General features: G+C 39.2%; 1 long non-coding RNA gene across 1 annotated transcript; it reads left to right on the top strand.

Annotated features, from left to right (window-relative positions):
- The first annotated feature begins 19,848 nt into the window (after positions 1-19,848).
- LOC121373630 lies at positions 19,849-20,950 on the top strand. Its single transcript, XR_005958105.1, has 2 exons — positions 19,849-20,077; positions 20,315-20,950. It is a non-coding gene; the product is annotated as an uncharacterized LOC121373630 (long non-coding RNA).
- The last annotated feature ends 515 nt before the right edge of the window (positions 20,951-21,465 follow it).

The following is a 21,465-nucleotide window of genomic DNA, read 5'->3' as shown; positions in this document are numbered from 1 at the left end:
TACATAACAGTAGAAGTCTACCCGTTGCCGTAACGGCAGTCATAATAAATGGCCTCACCCGATTTGAAAGACCAGACATCTCTTCGATATATTTAACGAGCAATGTTCACCTGGATATGATGTTAAATAATCTAATATGTGGGCGGGACGTAAACCAGTGGTAAAGTGTTCCCCTCATGCGTGGTGGGTATAGGATCGACCCCCGTCGGTGGGCCCTGTTGTGCTATTTCTCGTACCAATACACCACGGCTGGTATATCAAAGGCCGCAGTGTGTGGTAACCTGTCTGTGGGATGATGTATATGAAAGAGCCCTTGCTGCTAATGGAAAGATTTAGCGGGTTTCCTCTTGATGACTATTATGTCAAAATTACCAAATGTTTCACAACTAATAGGCGATGATTAATAAATCAATCAGTGTGAAACAAAACAAACTAAACAGGGCCGTAGATAGCGGGGGGGGGGGGGGGGGGGGGGGTTAAGGGAAAGCATTATAGAAACTTAAAGAAAATTCTCTTCTTAACTGTTTAAGGAGTTTTAGACTATTAACTACTGAGTTGCCCCCCCACCCCGCACACTTAAAGAAGATTCTCTTCTTAACTGTTTAAGGAGTGGGATAGTGTATATAAAAGATTCCTTGCTACTAATCGAACAGAGTGGCCCATGAAGTGGCGACAGCGGGTTTCCTATCTCAATAGCTGTGTGGTCCTTAACCATATGTCTGACGTCATATAACTGTAAATAAAATGTGTTGAGTGCGTCGTTAAATAACAAAGTTATAAAATATACTTACCTTGGTTTTATGTATTATATTATACTTTCCCCCAACAGCTCCTTACACTGGTTTTACATGAATATATATAAATAATATTTCCATATACTTACCATTTGTGACACCCAATAGCAAATATGTATTTTTTTGCTGGGGTGTCGTTAAACAAACATTCATTCATTCATTCTTTGCGTCGTTAAATAAAACATATCCTTCCTTCCTTTCACTCAGTCCGAATCAGTGTTTCATTTCGGTCATCAGCATAGCACAAAAGTAATTATCAATTTGTGTATAAAATTACCCCCCACCCCCACCCCCCCACCCCCCACCCCCCATACACACACACACACTAATGCGTACTTATCATAATACATTTTTCAGCATACTTACCTTATACCGAATCGTTGCTTTGTGTTTATAATCGCACAATACAACAAATGATATTAATCAACTGAATACACCAACAGAAAAAGCGGAAATTTGACCCTGTGACGGAACATGCTCTTAATTTTGTTTTCGCCTGTGGCGATATTAATTGTTTTAGAGGGCCGTGTGCAGTTCCAATATGCACTTAAGCCCAGGTGGGCACTTTGTTACGTAATACCTCCGCGCGACCGTGGTCGAGCTGTGCCTAATACACACCCAGCCCAGGTGCGGAGGCCATGTGGCCAGTAGTTACGTAATACCTCCGCTAATTCGGTACGATCGGGGTATTGCCGGCGAACTGGCGACGATCAGTCTAGGCTTATAAGAAAAAAATACCGCTTGGTCGCTGTGGAAATATACACATCATAAGATTCGGTTCCGCGTACTGTCTCCGGACCAGTCTGGGATTTTATAATAAATAGCTAGGGTTTTAGAGATATCAGGGAGAAACATAGGAAGGCTTCCAGGGGGAACGTTGTCCATCCGGACTTGGTAAATATTATTTCTGCTCTGTTGTATAACCTTGATGTGATTGATGTGACTTTAAATATTTTAATACTGTATTATACCAACATTATTTAGACGGTGCTGCCGGTAATCGGACGCAGTAAACTGTAGGCTCACTGTCTAAAATTATTAAAGCTTAGCCAGTCATCCTGGAGGACCTAGGTAAACTGTAGGTTATTGTCTTTATTGTGATAGGTACCAGTATTAATTCTGTATTGCAAGGTTACTGAATGAGTAGATAAGGGTTAATTAAAAATTAACCAGTTAGGAATAGAGTTGTAATTCCTTTATTAATTAAGTTCCCCTGGAAGCGTTTCTCAATTATCACACGTGTGGGTGTTGTGTTACGGTGAAGTGATAAGAATATTGTATAAACTAGACACCTAGTGATTAACTAATTAAGTGATCAGTTCTGGGTTGTCACTATTTGTTATTGTTAATTAACTACTGCGGCAGTACATTTGTCACCGTAGATTAATACAGATTCCAAAGTGTATTAGTGTTTTTGTTGTGTTTTCTAGTGAACTAAACGTGCTATATTATACATACTTTATATAAGATCGTATCTCTGATCATACCTAGAGACGAGCCACGCGGGTATAACTGCCCGTTACAGAGAGATCTAATAGATATACAGTTAGGAGAGATATTTGGATAATCGTGTGTTTCATTCAGTTACGGGTATTATAGGATCCCCGTGACAGGAGTGAAAATTGGGGCGCTCGTCCCAGATCTGAAACGGGACATGCATATTTAAAAAAGTATTGTTTGTAAATGGGGGCTTTATAAATTATTTTTACAAATAACCGAAAGTAGCAACGTTGTTCACTAGAAAATTAATTAATAATAAGTGCGTCATATCTAAACATGGATAAAAATTTGCTGGATAGGCCTACGCTCAGTGTAGTGGAGATTAAGCGAGCACGTAAGGCCGAGTTAGTTGAAATCGCGGGTGAGCGAGAAATTGATTTAACATCAGCTAAAACCTTAGGTGATATAAAGACAATTATTATCCAGGACGTTTTTGGTGATAGGCCTGTTATGGAAAACAGTGAGATTGTTCCAGAGATACAGATAAATGAGTTAAGTGTGGAACAACAATTAGCTTTTAAAAAGCTTGTGTATGAAAGAGAAGAACGTGCATTAGATAGAGAGAGAGAGAGATAGAGAAGATAGAGAGAGAGAGAGAGAGAGAGAGAGAGAGAGAGAGAGAGAGAGAGAGAGAGAGAGAGAGAGAGAGAGAGAGAGAGAGAGAGAGAGAGAGAGAGAGAGAGAGAGAGAGAGAGAGAGAGAGAGAGAGAGAAGAGAGGGAGAGAGAGAGAGAGAGAGAGAGAGAGAGAGAGAGAGAGAGAGAGAGAGAGAGAGAGAGAGAGAGAGAGAGAGAGAGAGAGAGAGAGAGAGAGAAGATAGGGATAGAGAATTCCAGTTAGCAAAATTAAAAGTGGAACATGAGTTAAAGTTGAATACTGAAGAAGTTAGACGGGAAGCCGGACATGGGTTTAACATGTCGGAGGCTTATAGATCAGTGCCTGTATTTGACGACCAGGAGGTAGATATGTTCTTCCAACTTTTTGAACGGGCCACCAAGCAGCTAAATTGGCCGCAGTCTAAGTGGACATTGTTAGCCGTGTCTAATTTTAAGGGGAAGGCTAGCGTAGCTTATAATTCAATGAGTGATGAGCAAGCAAGTCAGTACGACCTAGTTAAGGCTGCCGTGTTGAGGGCGTATGAATTACGACCTGAGGATTATCGTTTACGGTATAGCGAGTTGAGAAAAACGCAGGGTCAGTCTTATAGTGAGTCTGTGGCTAAGAAGGCAGGGATGTTTGATAAATGGGTGGTGTCTCATCAGGTAGAGTCATATACCGAGTTACGGGAGTTGTTGATCTTACAGGACATTAAAAATGGATTACCAGTTAGCTTACGTATTCATTTAGAGGATCGTGATGTCAAAAAGATAGAGGAGGCAGGCATAGTGGCAGACGATTACGTGTTAATACACAAAGCTCAGGCAGTACAGGGTAGCTCCTGACAACAGGGCGATAAGAAGAAATTTCAGCCAGGTTTTACCCGGGAAAGTAACTATCGGGGAGAGTCATCTAGTTGGTCAGCTAGTCAGGCAAGGAATGCACCTGGTGGGCAAAGTAAGGATAAACCTGCATTATCAGCCAATGCACGAACTTTTCGTCCACATTGCACTTACTGTAAAAAGGATAACCATCTTGTAGGGGACTGTTTTAAAAGGAAACGCGATAATGCGCACGTGGTCGGTTTAGTGAGGTCAGCTCCGTTAGCGAGAGAGTTAATGGTTAGTCCCATGGCAAAGAAAGTAAACCCGTATGTGTCCACTGGTATGGTTTGTGATGTGAAACAAGAATTGAGTCCTAAGGCAATATCAATCTATCGAGATACAGAGTGTAGTCAGTCACTTATAACGTCAAAGTGTTAAGCTGGTATTGAAAGTTCAGATACAGGACGTAGTTTGGCCTTAACCTCAGTTACTGGAGAAAAAATGGTTGTCCGGTTACATAACGTTTTCTTGTGTTCGAAGTTTGTGACGGGACCAGTCGTTATGGGTGTTGTGAAGGACTTGCCTGTTGAAAACATAGGAGTTTTGTTGGGTAATGATTTGACTAGTCAGTGTTGTCAGCCGAAATGTGACCAATTGTTAATTAAAGACAGCCCTTTACCCATAGAAGAGTGTGAGGTTGATGAGACTAGATATCCTGCGTGTGTAAAGACTAGGGCTATGGCCAGAAGGGTAGCACGAGACCCAGAGGAAAATTGTGATTTGTCGATACGTGTGAGCCATGAAATTGGAGTGGATGAGGTTATCAATAAAATGGTAGATAAGTCAACTGAGGAACTAAATGTGGTGGAACTTGTTGACCTCCCGCAAAGGGTAAATGAACTAGTTGTGTTTGATAGAGGGGACTTACCTTGTAATAGACAAGAGTTAATTCTAGAGCAGGGGGCTGATCCAAAATTGTTGGCAGCTCGCACTACATTGTTAACATAGAGTGAGATGGAGGATCAGATGTCAGGTTATGATATGGACAAGTGGGTATTAATGAATAAGAGAGTTAGAGATAGGAAGGCTAGGAAGCAACTGAGCCATGCTCAGAGCAAAATAAAATCAGTGTTTGATAGGAAGACTAAGAGTCGGGAATTTAAACCAGGGGATAAGGTGCTGCTGTACCTTCCCATTAAACAGGGTTCTGTGCAGAATAGATATTTCGGGCCCTATTTTGTACACAAACGGGTTAATGAGACAGGGTATGTGATAAACACTCCTGATAGGGTTAGGAAAAGTAGGTATTGTCACATCAATTTGCTAAAAGGTTATTTTGACAGACTGCCGATAGTTCCAGTGCTACCTGTCCAAATTGAGAGTCACTCAATTTCCTGTGATGACGTCAAGACTGCAGAGGTCAAATTAACCAACAGCCAGATTCTAGCAGACTTGAGCCCCCAGCGAGCAAAGCTGACTACATTGATACAAGACAATATTTCCATTTGTCAGGACCTTCCAACGGTTACCAACACCTTAAGGCAGGATGTGCGCTTGGAACCCAACGCTACACCGATTCGACAGCATGCCTATCGGAGAAAACCTGGAAAATGTGTGAAGGAAACGAAGTTCCAGTGGTCAGAAGAATGTGAGAAGTCATTCAACCGTCTCAAGCAGATGTGCTCCTCGTCTCCCGTGATGGCAGCACCAGACTACCGAATGCCGTTCAAGCTGGCTGTGGATGCCAGTGACGTGGGAGCTGGAGCTGTGCTGTTCCAAGAAGACGAAAATGGACTGGACCATCCTGTAAGTTTCTTCTCCAAAAGGTTTGACAAACACCAGGTGAACTATTCCACTATAGAGAAGGAAGCTTTGGCCATGGTACAAGCTCTGAAGCATTTTCAGATCTACGTGAAATCGGCAGTGCATCAAGTGGTGGTCTTTACTGATCATAATCCGCTTACCTTCATTCACAGAATGAAAGCCACCAACCAGAGAGTTTTGAGATGGAGTTTTCTTCTGCAAGAATTCCCAATTACCATTGAACATATCAAGGGCACATCCAATGTAATCGCTGATGCCCTGTCCCGAAGTTGAACGTTATGATAATGTGTTGACATTCTTGATTTCTGTTTTGTTTTTATATATTTTATTGTATACCAGGGACTCAGAGACTCAGTGTGATTACTGGTAGTCACCTTATTACTATGTGTTATAAATGCCCGGATGCGTTGGTTAACGCACTTTTTCTTTTAATTTTTATTCCTAGAGTAGGGGAAATATCCTTTTTGAGGTGGGGGTGTGTGACGGCGATATTAATTGTTTTAGAGGGCCGTGTGCAGTTCCAATATGCACTTAAGCCCAGGTGGGCACTTTGTTACATAATACCTCCGCGCGACCGTGGTCGAGCTGTGCCTAATACACACCCAGCCCAGGTGAGGAGGCCATGTGGCCAGTAGTTACGTAATACCTCCGCTAGTTCGGTACGATCGGGGTATTGCCGGCGAACTGGCGACGACCAGTCTAGGCTTATAAGAAAAAAATACTGCTTGGTCACTGTGGAAATATACACATCATAAGATTCGGTTCCGCGTACTGTCTCCGGACCAGTCTGGGATTTTATAATAAATAGCTAGGGTTTTAGAGATATCAGGGAGCAACATAGGAAGGCTTCCAGGGGTATTCAGTTACGGGTATTATAGGATCCCCGTGACAGACCCTCTGTTTGGACCATACTCATTGCGGACCGTTATTATAGTAAGCAAAAGAAAGTTGAACACGCCTATGAAACCATCAGTTATTAATGTCATAGTAATTAGTATAACAGGATCTCGAAACAAATTTAAAGTATAACGTGACCATGAGTCAGACAAGTAATGTCCGTTTGTATCGTTGGTGCATTAAACTTAAATTTGATAATAACTGAAAACTTGTTTATTATCCTATATATACTCTTCAAAAGAAGAAACGCAAAACCACATTGTCGTAACATTTGGAGAATTGATTTAATTATTGAATGGTGAGTCCGATAATTACCAAATGTTGCAGGATTGTTCACAATTCACTCTAGTCCATTGTGAGTAAGTGATAGGACACACCACCATCGTCAAGGTCATCTGGAGTCAATACCGGGTGTGGCCTCCGCGTGTGTTGACAACTGCCTGGCACCGCCTTCCCATTGAAGCAACCAGAGTACGGATGAACGTCCTATGGGATGGTGGCCCACTCGGCAATGCAAGGCTGCTGCCAGCTCGGGCAGGAGTCTGGGGCTGTGGTTGTCGCTGTCGGAGGCGTCGGTCCAACTCGTCCCATAGAATCTCAATTGGGTTCAAATCCGGTGATATCGATGGCCAAGGAAGGACATTAATGTTGTTGTTCTGTAGGAAAGCCGTTGTGAGACGTGCTGTGGAGGCCTGGCGTTGTCATGTTTCGGAACACTGCGTTGGCGTTGGCCATAACTGGAACGAATGTGTGGTTTTTTAGGATCCTGGTCAATGTAGCCCTGTGCATTCAGGTTGCCCTGCACGTGGACCAGGTCAGTTCTGCCAGTGTGTGAACTGATGGCTGTGGTTCCACACCATGACACTACCCCCGCCGAATCTGTCCACTTCCTGCAAGCAGTTTGCCGCATAACGCGCTCACCACGACGCCTATACACGCGACATCTTCCATCATGACGTCGGAGCAGAAATCGGGACTCGTCACTGAACCACACCTGTCTCCATCGCAGTTGAGGCCATGTTAACGATGAATTGGATGGCACCACTGCAGTCGGAGTCGACGTATTTGTGGTGTTAAGATGACACCTCGAACTGGACGTCTGGCACGAATTCGACCTCACGTAGGCGGTTCCGTACGGTCTGGTCGGATATCCTAGTGCAAACCATGGTATTGCTGCTGGCTGTGGAGGTGGCAGTAGTCAATCGTTCCCGAAGGTGGCGTACCCGGATTGTAGCGGCATCCTGCCCGGGGGTAGTGACCCGTGGTCGACCGGATCTAAGGGAGGTCACGTGTTGATCCATGTTGCTGGTAACGGTCCCCACAGTCTGGAGATGGTGCTTGGGGACACATGGAATGCCCTGGCAACGGCCGTTCTGGATTCGCCTGCGTTCTAGTCGGCCGATGGCATTGTTTTCTCTGCGGTTCACTGAGACGTGGCATGTCCTGGATTGTCAACTGTCGGCCAGATACAGAGGCCAGGCAAGCGAACACCCTGCACTTTTATACTGTCGGTGTTCATGTTGCACGTGCAGACAACGCACCAGTGCAACATGGTGACATAAATTTAAACGATTTGATTGCTTGCGTTTTTGCGAATATTCACATTTCATCACAAATGAATGCACACATTTTATCCTTATCATGTACAGTTCAGATCTGTGTAGGAGAGAGATATATTAACAATGCTGACGCCACTTGTGTAAATCGATATGTAACATCACAAAGGTATGTGTTTGGTGACATCGACCTATGACCTTGGGAAACACAAGAAGCCCATGAACTGGTAGGGAAACTGGTAATCGGAAAGTTATAAACTCCCTTGGTATGATTTTGCATTTCTTTTTTTGAAGAGTTCTGTGAACAATGTGTTTATATATATATATATATATATATATATATATATATATATACACACACACACACACACACATATAGATATACATATATGGATATAGATATAGATATAAATATATAGATAGATAGGTAGATTGATTGGTGTGTGTTGTTATTTTTGTTGTTGTTGTTGCTGCTGCTATATTGTTTTGTATACATGTATTTCAGACTGAAAGGTTTTCTCACAGTATGACCCAACATATGCTGCTTCAAGTTGGAACTCTGCTTAAAATATGTTGTGCACATTTCATATTTGAAAGGTTTCTCGCCAGTATGAATCAACATATGTTGTTTTTACTCGTTTTAATGTTTTATGGTTCATACCATTTAGGCAATGTAAGCAAACATACTTTGAAAAGAAATATCGCATATTAACGTAACTTAACCTCGCTTACGTAAATGTCTGCATATCCATTCAAGTTAGATTTATGAACGAAAAGGTGCCATGCAAACAAGTTTAATGAGTTGGACAGTTTCCATTCTTCTACAGTTTGTTTCTCCAGACAGTCATTTTGATTTCTAAACGTACTTCAGAGCTGACTTAGGCAGTATGTCGTTCACCGAAGCAAAACGCCTATCTAAAAAGATGACTTGGGGAAATAGTTTTTGCTGGGGATATCTCCACCTGCTATTGACCAATTTCAAATTATGTCAATTTTGTCTATAGTAAATGACACACCAAGCACGAAAATAATATAGATTACAAAATGCCTAACTCTGAGTTAGGCATTTTGGTTATGATGGTGACAATATATTTTCTAATATATCCAGTGTAATCAAAGTATGAGAATATTCATCAGATCACATACTTTCAGAATTTCATAACTTTCCAAATTAAATGTAAATTAATCGAGGTCACAGCACTACGTTAATTGACCATTAAGCACACATTCTACGGTGATACTCCATAACGTGTGCATCCAGTCATCAAATAAAAACATTTCAACAGCAACTTTACACTGAAAGCTGTCCAACGTTTAGAAAACCCCCCCCCCCCCCCCCAATAAAAACAACAACAAAACAACAAAACCCAACAACGTTAAGCACTAGTTTATTTTGATGTCATACGAGTTTGACGTCATTTCCATTCAAAAAGACACCATGTCACATTTTCTAACGTCATTTGAATATCTAGTAATGGCGGACTGGAATTAAAGTTGCGTATACAGTTTACATAAACACAACATACGTTGTATTAATCTTGAGATCATATGATCAATAAATTATTACCCTCGTGCGTTTCAGTATTGTCAGTATCAAATATTAGGAAAAAAATGTATTATGTATTTTATTCCTAAGATATGATATTGACGATATCGAAAAACATTCTGGTAATAACATATATAAAACACGCATATTATTATAAAACACCACCATCAACAGTTTAGTAGTTCAATAAAAAAAATCGGCATTTTTTTCCTTTTTAAAATTAACAATAGGATGACGACACCTCATCCTGACGTCGTTAAGACAAACAGATTTATTAACATTTTCATTTCTATTAATATCATTTTATCATTATGTTCAGGATCTCTAGTAGATACAAAAGTAGTCTAAATTTAGTAGATTAATACATAGAACAATTGTCGTGATAACAAACTTTAGACCACTAACTGAACATACTGGAATTTTAAGGTAAAATGTCACATTTCAAGAGTACTGGTGAGCCTCAGAGGTACATGATTCGCACGTCAGAGTTTGATTGAAAACCATAGATAATAATGGATATGTTATGGGTCTGACTGGGTTTGTTTTGGATCATCTATTGATGAATCTGTATCCATTGGAGAAGGTGCTGTCTGATTAATGAAGTTATTGTTCTTTATTAGAAAGGCAAATTTTGTTTAGTTTTTTTTTTTCCAATTTCTAAACAAGATTTTCCTATGATGTTCAGAATATAGCCTCTATTAGAAACGTACTTATCTGCCCTTTATTTGCATAGCGCTAAGCGGCCCCAAATCAGCCACTAAATTACTTCCGGCATGTTCACGCTCCAGTCGCTTGCAAGAAACGCCCTTTGTTACTACTAAATTGTAGAGTAGTCGTCGACTCGTTTTTTACGTTAATAAAGTTTTCTATTACTATTATTGTTTGTCAGATTGTGTGCAATCTCCTTCTTTTACAGAAAAGAAAATGTGCAATATGTTTTGTGCTCAACAGAAATACTTACGAACACCTCTTGGGGAGATCAAGAGAAAGGGGCTCATTGATGATTGACTCGATTAAAACGGCATCTTAATAAAGTGTTGATATTTACAATTAATATGCATGTTTGTGTATATATCACTGTGTACGAACGGAAGTGTACATTAATTTGACTAAATGACTAGCTAAGATTTTCTGTACCACTAGCTGCATTATTAACTATGACATATGCAGTAGTTAATAATGAAACTAACGATACAGAAATTCACTTCCTCGCCTAACGATACGGTTTCTACTGTTTGGCCACAGATCACAGTTATCTTCCCATTTGGTTGTTCCGGAAATTTGTCCGCGCGTTTAGTCTGCTGTTTGACTGTGATTATTTCATGGCAGATAGCTGTGAAGTGTTAACTATTTGAATGAAGTTGACAGGGGAGAGCATGTAGTTTGTAAACGTGTAATTTGTTGACATTGAAGACTTGTTTGTGGTAATTCTGGCCAATGCAAAAGTAGTGCTTTTTGTGTAAAATGGGTGTATTCCGGCCAGGTTGAGTGGGTGTTTTTGTTCAAACCAATATCCTGGAAGAAAGAGCTGGACAACAGAGCTTTTCAGGGTATTTTCCCCCAGGCAGGCAAAGGTACATACCAAAACCCACGGACCTGCTGATATTAGTAAAAATGTTATAGCCACTAACGGTATATAGAAACATATAGCGTAATTAATTATGGTTTGTGGCCGACTGACTCGGTAATAGAGACAGTTTCGGGAGCAAACATGCACATATTTGTCAGTGGAATAAACACAGGTAGCAAATCGTACATCATGACATATTAATAGGATATTAAACGAGCTTTCATTTCATATCATGTTTATGTCCCGAGTGAAATAATTTTCAGTTGTCACAAGCTTTCGCGAGTGGCAATGGAAATTATTTCACGAGGGACCTAAACATGATTCGAAATGGTAGCGAGTTTAATATCCTAATTTATTACCCATAATCGATCTTAATTTATATCACACAAGTCATTTGGTTGGCGTTCCTGTTAGGTTGTAGTGCGCCAATCGATGACGTCGTCGTGTGACGTCGAAGTGTTACGTCCCACTTCGCGTTCTAGTGGGACGTATCCCTTTGATATGTACTAATATATTTTTAACTACATGGGTAATAATAAATTTAATTGAATACTGACGATGCAAATAAATGCATTATTGGTGAAACTACGCAAACAAATCGGAACAGCGAGTCCAGTGTCTTTGTCAGACAAGGTGTAACAGACATAGTGTAACGGACACAATTTCATATGTAGGCCCCCTAATTTAATAATTATGATCGACTATCTACCTTCAATTATTAATATATTATTAATTTTATGCCACAACCTTTAAGCATTCCATAGTATATGTATTTGAAACTGCATGTGTGTGTGTGTGTGCGAGCGTCTCTCTCAATGCAATGTATATAGCCCTAATTAATTGGCAGCAAACGAAATATTTAGTCAAACAGGCGAGTGTGCATGAATTCTGTAGAGGAAGTCTAGACTATCTAGTGGGTTTTTTTTAGGGGAGGGTCGGGTCATGCGTCCCTGGATATACATTGAAAACCCCCCAAATAATATAGCACGTGGGGAAGGGGACTGTTTTGATCGGAATATTACATGTAGTCTGTCCCATCCTCCTATAAAAATGTTGTTTTGTTATATTGTTTTTGTAAATAATTTAAGTTTCGTTTGACGTAAAAAAAATAAAAATAAAAGTGTTTTGGAAATAACAGAAATATACTGTTTTTGTGTGTAATTTAGAAAAAAAGGGGCTAGCTGCTAAGAAATAAATAATTTATAATAAATTTCATAGTATGAAAAAATGCGTTCCCCGTGGGATGTTCTATAAACATGTGTTTCTATTATATAATTATTATAACTGTTACTGTCACACAATTCATTAAAACTGTAGGTGTGTTTGTATGTTTAAATGAAATTATGATAATTAATGTGAGGCGAGATTGCAGCTTTAAAAAAAAAAATCAAAACTTTCCATGCAAGAAAACCAAAACAATCAGGGCGGTTGACGGCTCGCTAGATTCATCTCCTATATTTAACACATGGTCATTTATAACAAAACGCAATTTCATCAACTTAATTTTTACCTCTATCATTCTTTATTTTTAAAGCATAGGTGGGTGGGGACATTTATGATGCCAAGGGCTGGCATGCATAAATCTCAGCTCAAGATTCACAAACAACTGTGGTCATCGGCCATTCTTGTTGTTACCGGAACGCACCGGAAGTTGAGAGCGGTTTGGGGACGTAACTCTGCCTAATTTTTCTCGCTAATTTCTAACAGAGGCTATAGACAAATTATTTGATTTATTTGTACCACAGTGACCTAGTAAGATTACTTAATTATCTTTATATATCAAACATTGTTTCAATGTACAGAAATACTCAGTAATCCCACTGTACTACATTGTACATTGTATAATAATTAGAATGGAACTAAATGATATTTTTATATTAAATAAAACGTTGTCATTAAGTCCATGTGGTGTTTTAGTTTGTATATTTCACACTGAAAGGTTTCTCACACTATGAACTAACATATGTTGTTTCAATTTGGAACGATGCAAAAAACGTTTTGTGCACACTTCACATTTGAAACGTTTCACACCAGAATGAACCAACATATGATCTTTCAAATAGAAACCATGAGTAAAACATTTTGTGCAAACTTCACATTTGAAAGGTCTTTCACCGGTATGAATCAACATATGCCGTTTCAAACTGGTATTTAGTGTAAAACATTTTGTGCACACTTCACATTTAAAAGGTTTCTCACCAGTATGAACCAACATATGATTTTTAAAATGGGAACTATGCATAAAGCATTTTGTGCACACTTCACATTTGAAAGGTTTTTGGCCAGTATGTATCAACATATGCCTTTTCAAGTAGGAACTATGTGTAAAACATTTTGTGCACACTTCACATTTAAAAACTTTCTCACCAGTATGAACCAGCATATGTTCTTTCAAACAAGAACCACGTGTAAAACAGTTTGTACACACTTCACATTTGAAAGGTTTTCGCCCAGAATGAATCAACATATGGTATTGTAAGCCAGAACTCTGTTTGAAAGATTTTGTGCACACTTCACATTTGAAAGATTTCTCGCCAGTGTGAATCAACATATGTTGCTTCAAATGTGAACTCCGTTTAAAACATGTTGTGCACACTTCACATCTGAAAGGTTTCTCACCAGTGTGAATCGATGTATGTACGTTAAACTGAGATGCATTTATGAAACTCTTTCCACACCACTCACATTTGAATGGTTCCTCACCAGTATGAATCAACATATGCTGCTTTAAGTAATAGCATGAGACAAAACCTTTGGAACACACTACACATCTGAAAACGGTTCCCCCCGAGTGGTTCCGCATGTGGTTTATAATGCTACCCTTGGATGAGAAATCCTTTGAACACATTCCACACCTAAAAGGTTTTTCACCGTTGTGGGCGTGTATGTGTTTTTTGATGTTACCCTTCTGTGAGAAATCCTTCAAGCACATTCCACATCTGAAAGGTCTTTCACCAGTGTGAACACGCATGTGTATTTCTAGATGAGACTTGTAGTTATACCTCTTCGAGCAGACTTCACATTTGAAACGTGATTTATTAATGAGTGACATGTTGGTGTTCAGAGGCAGGTCTGCAATTTACGCATTTCCCAAACGTCTCCAGTTTGGGCTCAGTGAACATCAGAGTGTAATGTTTCCTCTAGAAAACTTCTTTGAAATCGGAAAGTAATAAATGTCTTACGTCCCTACAAAAGTATAGTAAGGATACAGCTAGTTCTGAAACAGAAACAAAAAATTAATCAATAAAACAGAAGCTAAGATGGATGTTCACCTTCAGTCTGACAGATGCACACTGGCGTTGGTGTCAGGTTTTACGTCACCTACAGTCTGACAGGTGCACATTGGCGTTGGTGACACAGTTTTCATGTCAATCACTTCAGTCCAACAGGTGTACACTAGCGTTGGTGTCAGGTTTTATGTCAATCACCTTCAGTCTGACAGGTGCACACTGGCGTTGGTGACAGTTTTCACGTCAATCACCTTCAGTCTAGACAGGTGCACACTGGAGTTGGTCACACAGTTTTCACGTCAATAACCTTCAGTCTAGATAAGTGCACACTGGCGTTGGTGACAGTTTTCACGTCAATCACCTTCAGTCTGACAGGTGAACAATGGGATTGGCGACAGTTTTCAAGTTAATCACCTACAGTATGGCAGGTGAACACTGGAGGTGGTGATACAAATTTCACGTCATTCACCTGCAGTCTGACAGGTGCACACTGGAGGTGGCGATACAAATTTCACGTCATTCACCTGCAGTCTGACACCAGTTTAACGACACCACTAGAGCATTGATTAATTAATTGGATGACAAACATTTGGTAATTCTGACATGTAGTCTTAGAGAGGAAACCCGCTACATTTTTCCATTATTAGGAAGGGATATTTTATATGCATTTTCCGATAGACAGGAAAGCACATACACGACACTTGACCAGTTGTGGTGCACTGGCTGGAACGAGACAAAAACAATCAGGTGAATGGATTCACCGAGGTGGTTAGATCCTGCGACGCAAACACCTCAAGTGAGCACTCAGCCGACTGATCTAAATCCCGCCCCTTTCAATCTGACAGGTACACACTGATGTTAATTGCAGTTTTCAAGGCATGCAGCGTTGGTTATACAGTTTAAAATCATGCATGTTCAATCAAGACTAACGATGTCTGCGAAGACTACTAACCATAGGTATCGAAGAAAATAAAAGTATGTGAGAAGTGTGCTCAAAATGTATTAGTTTGGCTCTACTGTGGTGACGGCTAAAGCATCATAATCGATCGAGTGGGGAAACTGTCGTCTGTAATCAGTCCTAGAAACCGGCCTCGGTGGCGTCGTGGTTAGGTCATCGGTCTACAGGCTGGTAGATACTGGGTTCGGATCCCAGTCGAGGCATGGGATTTTTAATCCAGATACCGACTCCAAACCCTGAGTGAGTGCTCCGCAAGGCTCAATGGGTAGGTGTAAACCACTTGCACCGACCAGTGATCCATAACTGGTTCAACAAAGGCCATGGTTTGTGCTATCCTGCCTGTGGGAAGCGCAAATAAAAGATCCCCTGCTGCTAATCGGAAGAGTAGCCCATATAGTGGCGACAGCGGGTTTCCTCTCAAAATCTGTGTGGTCCTTGACCATATGTCTGACGCCATATAACCGTAAATAAAATGTGTTGAGTGCGTCGTTAAATAAAACATTTCTTTCTTTCTTTGTTTAGAATATCAGTGTCTGTATATTCAATGTGTTTCTGGTCGTTTTAATATTTGTAAGAAGCCCAAACTGGATTTTGTCTTCAAATAATTTCGTACGTACGAAAAAAACAATATTTTAGGAAATAAAATGAAATTTAACCTAGTACAAATATTAGAACGATCAGAAACACGTTTAATATACAGCCACTACTATTTTATACAGAAAAATATATTTGATATGTAATTACAATCGTTAAAAAGTCACGGTTAGTCAATAACATCTTACAAATGGCAGCAAACTGAGGATTGTGCCTTTAAAGGTAGACTAAACTCCAACAAGAGCTTTATGTGTTGGAAAGATGCATACCCGGACCACCAACACATACTGACACTTTAAAGGTAGACTAAACTCCAACAAGAGCCTTATGTGTTGATATGCATACCCGGACCACCACACATACTGACACTTTAAAGGTAGACTAAACTCCACAAGAGCCTTATGTGTTGGAAAGATGCATACCCGGACCACCAACACATACTGACACTTTAAAGGTAGACTAAACTCCAACAAGAGCCTTATGTGTTGGAAAGATGCATACCCGGACCACCAACACATACTGACACTTTAAAGGTAGACTAAACTCCAACAAGAGCCTTATGTGTTGGAAAGATGCATACCCGGACCACCAACACATACTGACACTTTAAAGGTAGACTAAACTCCAACAAGAGCCTTATGTGTTGGAAAGATGCATACCCGGACCACCAAGACATACTGACACTTTAACAAATGAAAAACGCGTAATTTTAGAATTAACAAAAAAAAACGTGATTATTCCTGTTAACTGGGGGCAGCCATTTTGTTTCATTTTTGTGACGTCCGGTGGTATAACTTCGGGTGAAGCGACGTCAGCTCAGGTCCAACTTCTCTATTAATATTATGCACAGTGTAAACAAATGCTCTAATTTACGACAAGGCGCTTCGCTTTCATCAATCTGACTTGTAAAACAACATAAATGACTTGCTAGTATAATAAACTATTTAACTAAATATATTTCAATTTGCATCAATATAACGAAATGGAGTTATTGTATTTTTTTTTTTTTAAATCCAAAAAAAAAGAAGAAGCATATTATTAGGCCTATTGGTAGGATACGTTCGAGCAAAAACGACCACTCACGATACCCAAGTGATACTTTTCTTTTCTCTGGGACTACGTAATTGGTCAGTTTTGTGATTTTAGATGGGAAAGTCTACTTAATCAAGGGTTTTACAGAATTACTTACAGTAATAAAGCTGGTAATGTCCATTACGATTTGAGGTTATCACACAATACCCTGTGATCTTCATAAAAGAGGCACGTCTTTTTAGTGTGTCTAGCCACAGTGTCTACGGTCCGTCTAAATATACACCTGCCAATCAAGAACCACAGGTACAGGCCATGGAAAGAAAAGACCAATTAAGCAAGAAAACACTCCGACTATTATTTCAGTACGTAGGTTAATTTATATACAAAATATAATATAGTTATTTCAACACTTTGACAATGGTGGTTTATTTTGTATTGAAAAATAAACCACATATTGTCATATACACGTTGCTGTTACTGGGATGAATATTATTACAGAACATCCGCAAAAATCGGGTATGTTTTGTTTCTTCAGTTCGAAGACTAATTCCTGACGTGACACGTTAGGTATTACGTAAACCACCTGCTCGCCAGTGGGCGTATTCACTGGGATGGTACAAAATGGCTGTGCCTGTTATATATAACAGCCGTCACATTTAACCATTTTATTAATTAACTATACGATCATACTTGTTGATATTAAGCAATAATGTGCATTATGTATCGTTGAAAAAGCACACCTGTACAAAAGCCTTGCTTTAGCATTCCTTTAAGTTTCTGAAACTGACGTAGCTAAGTGAACAAACTTAAGTTAGTGTTTATCAAACAACTAGTTAAACTTAACTAAGTCAGAAGAAAAACCTACGTCCATGGTATTTAAAGAAGTATTTCCTATTTATAAACATCTTATGAAAAAGGATATATACATTATAACGTGTGTGCGCGTGCGTGCGTGTGTGTGTGTGTGTGTGTGTGTGTGTGTGTGTGTGTGTCAGTGCATGTCTGTGTGTATGTATCTCTGTTTCTCTCTGTCTGTCTGTCTCTCTCTCTCTCTCTCTGCCCCCCCCCCCCCCCTCGCTCTCTCTCTCTCTCTCTCTCTCTCTCTCTCTCTCTCTCTCTCTCTCTCTCTCTCTCTCTCTCTCTCTTTTTCTGTGTGTGTATATACCACAACGTCTGATAAGCTTAACTCACTTATACTGTTCATATAGTCAGTGACTATAGTTAGAAAAAGAAAAAAAAGAAGAATTGAAGTAAATAGTGGCGTCTGTCGCCTACACAAATGAACTCGTTACGGAAATCAGCGAAGTCGGTAAAAAATTATCGATTAGTTCATAACTGTTAGCCTACAGAGCTTACGTAAGGTCCAGAAAATGACAAGCGTGTAACTTTCTACTTTCTCTTAGAAAGAAATGAAATTTACACAAAGATAATTCAAAATTAGACGGAATAATAAAAAGAAAGATGGAAAAGAAATGATAATAGGTTTGTAGGAATAGGCTTAGGTCTCGTTTACCAATTTTTTTTTTAAAAAGAGTATTTTTTTTACGTCTATTATTTTTCATTTTCATCTTTAAAAAAAAACAAAAAACAAAACTTCATTTAATAATTTGTATTTCAGGCAGAGGTTTATGAATATATATCTGTTATTTACATACGTTTATATGTACAAAATATAGTAACAGTCATGATCATAGCCGACTATTTAATTTTTGTTTGTTTGAATACGTTTGTTAGAAAGTCATATACCATGTGACTGGAACATGATTTAATGTCCAGTACTCTGTGGCATATTGTCCAATCAGAGCTATCGGGGATCAGATTATTTTTACTGTTGGATCTCTGACTGCGCGCACACGCTGACAACCTGAGGCCTAATTCTTCAAACTCTCGCATCTTTGCGATCTCGCAGTGCAATGCTAAAAGACTTGCAAAGAGGATGACCGGCCTCGGTGGCGTCGTGGCAGGCCATCGGTCTACAGGCTGGTAGGTACTGGGTTCGGATCCCAGTCGAGGCATGGGATTTTTAATCGAGATACCGACTCCAAACCCTGAGTGAGTGCTCCGCAAGGCTCAATGGGTAGGTGTAAACCACTTGCACCGACCAGTGATCCATAACTGGTTCAACAAAGGCCATGGTTTGTGCTATCCTGCCTGTGGGAAGCGCAAATAAAAGATCCCTTGCTGCCTGTCGTAAAAAGAGTAGCCTATGTGGCGACAGCGGGTTTCCTCTAAAAAAAAACAGTGTCAGAATGACCATGTGTTTGACGTCCAATAGCCGATGATAAGATTAAAAATCAATGTGCTCTAGCGGCGTCGTTAAATAAAACAAACTTTACTTTACTTTTTACAAAGAGGATGCTTTGTTGTCTAGCAGAGCCTAAGGGACCTTCGTGAATTAGGCCCCTGTTTCGCATTTATGATGGTGTCTAACATTATGGGTTGTTTTTTAAAGATTATCTTTATTTTGGCCGTTCGAATAAAATCCTTTGTAATGACAGATTTTGTTGGAGGTTGTGTATTTTTTATCAACGACATTGGGACTGTTCTAGATCAATAACGTAACGCTGACCTGACATAGATGTCAGAGCCGTCCGTAACTGGTAGTGGTAGGTCAAATGACGTATTACAAAATGTTGAGGGACACTGGTTGCGTAATTGTAGAATTAAAAATACCACGTGGATTTTAATGCCAACACTGTCAATTGAATTAATTGTAGGCCTACGTAAAACAAGTTATTTTAAAAATAAAAATAATAATATGAGGGATCTAATTCAGTCAGTAGTGCACACCTGAAGTGCTTGGGTTGTAGTTCTAATTGAACCACCTCTGTAGAACCAGTGGGTTTTTCCCATCCCAACTATCATAATCATGTTTGTTATACATAATAATAAAATTCAAGACAAGTTGATTCCTATATATGTGTGGCAGATGATGTTTTAATATTGTGTAAATATGTAATTTGTTATTTTAATATTTCGCAGGTATTTGTCAGATATTGTTGTCTGTCAAATAGTATTTATTCTATTAGTTTTCTCAGTCAGGTACCCTTTATCTGATTGGCTAATAGCACTGCATGCTTTTCACGTGCACACACTACATGAACAGCAGACATGTTTGACGGGTTTTGACAGGCGACAGATCAGAATACATTATAGGTACAATCTAAAAAGGAATCATATAAATAGATATTATATCAATAACACTTAATTCTTCAGCGTAAAGATATGTTTGTATTTTAAACATCAACTTATTTTAATATTTCCACTATCATAATGTACGAAGATATGCGTGTATGATTTATGAGTGTATGCTATGCCAATGTTTTTATTTTGTTGCAGGTTCGTAAGCATCTGTAGTTTATGATGCTTAATAGTTTATAATTTATTCCCCAGGTTTTCACACTCTTGTTGACCACCGGCATTGTTTACGCTCGTGTACCACATACAGGGTATGACATAGTTAGTTAGTAATCAAGCAGTTATTTCAATTAATTATTAATCTTAAACTTCATTATAACATAATTGTAATATTTAATATAGTAAAGTATTTTTTTTATTCTGACAACATTCCACAGTAATTTATTTTAAGTCAATTAGGTTAATGTATTCACTAAATCTCAACCATTTGTTATTCTTGTAATTACCTCCCCTTGGAGTTGATTATCCCGATATCTATCATATACATGTAGGTGTGGATCAAAAGGTTATTCAGGTTTAGTTCAATCAAACAGATTGTTTGATTAGGAAGATATTATAGTTTAGTAGATGTTACTTATAACCGTGACATTAATGGGATACGAATTGAAATGTTAATATATATTTTTTTAATATTGATGACCTGTGATGGACATATTTTTATGATGTTGTGATTGACATGTATGATCGAACTATTTTTATGACGATGATTTTTATGACGCATACATGTAATTATTTATAATGAACGCCTGTTATATATTGTATATTTTATTCTTCCAGGGCGTTGTTTGCAATGACATAATGAACTTTATGAAGTAAATCATTTCCAAACGTCGTGACGTGTTGTTTTCGTCCTTTGAACCCTGTTACAAATTGGAGCCGACGTAGGGACTCGAACCCTAGTACCATCTATTTGGGAATTGTTTATATTCAGTTTATTGTTTTATCAAGTTGATTTGATCTTCAGCCATGGAACTTGATGAACAACAGATTGGAGAACTGGTCAATGTGTTTCATAAGATGGGGTTGGAACCCAAATTGGATACATCTGACAGTTTAAAGACATGGATTCATGGTATGTCGCAACAGCAAGGATCGCTTTTAAAGACTGAGGATCCTTTGCCACCACCACCACCACCCAAGGAATCTGCTGTTTTCCCACGTTTTCCAAAATTATCCTTCTTTAGTGGTGATAGGCAGGGAAAAGATACTACTTTTGATTTGTGGACATACGAAGTTAATTGTTTAATTCAGGACAAGGCTTACGGTTCAGAGGTCATTAGTCAGGCCATCAGACAATCACTTAGAGGGGAAGCTGCTCGGGTTGCCATGAGATTGGGTCCTAAAGC

This window comes from Gigantopelta aegis, chromosome 5 (assembly GCF_016097555.1).
Source record: "Gigantopelta aegis isolate Gae_Host chromosome 5, Gae_host_genome, whole genome shotgun sequence".
In the NCBI taxonomy this organism is placed as follows: Eukaryota; Metazoa; Mollusca; class Gastropoda; order Neomphalida; family Peltospiridae; genus Gigantopelta; species Gigantopelta aegis.
The sequence above is the reverse complement of the archived record's forward strand: the minus strand, read 5'-3'. Positions and strand labels throughout refer to the sequence as shown.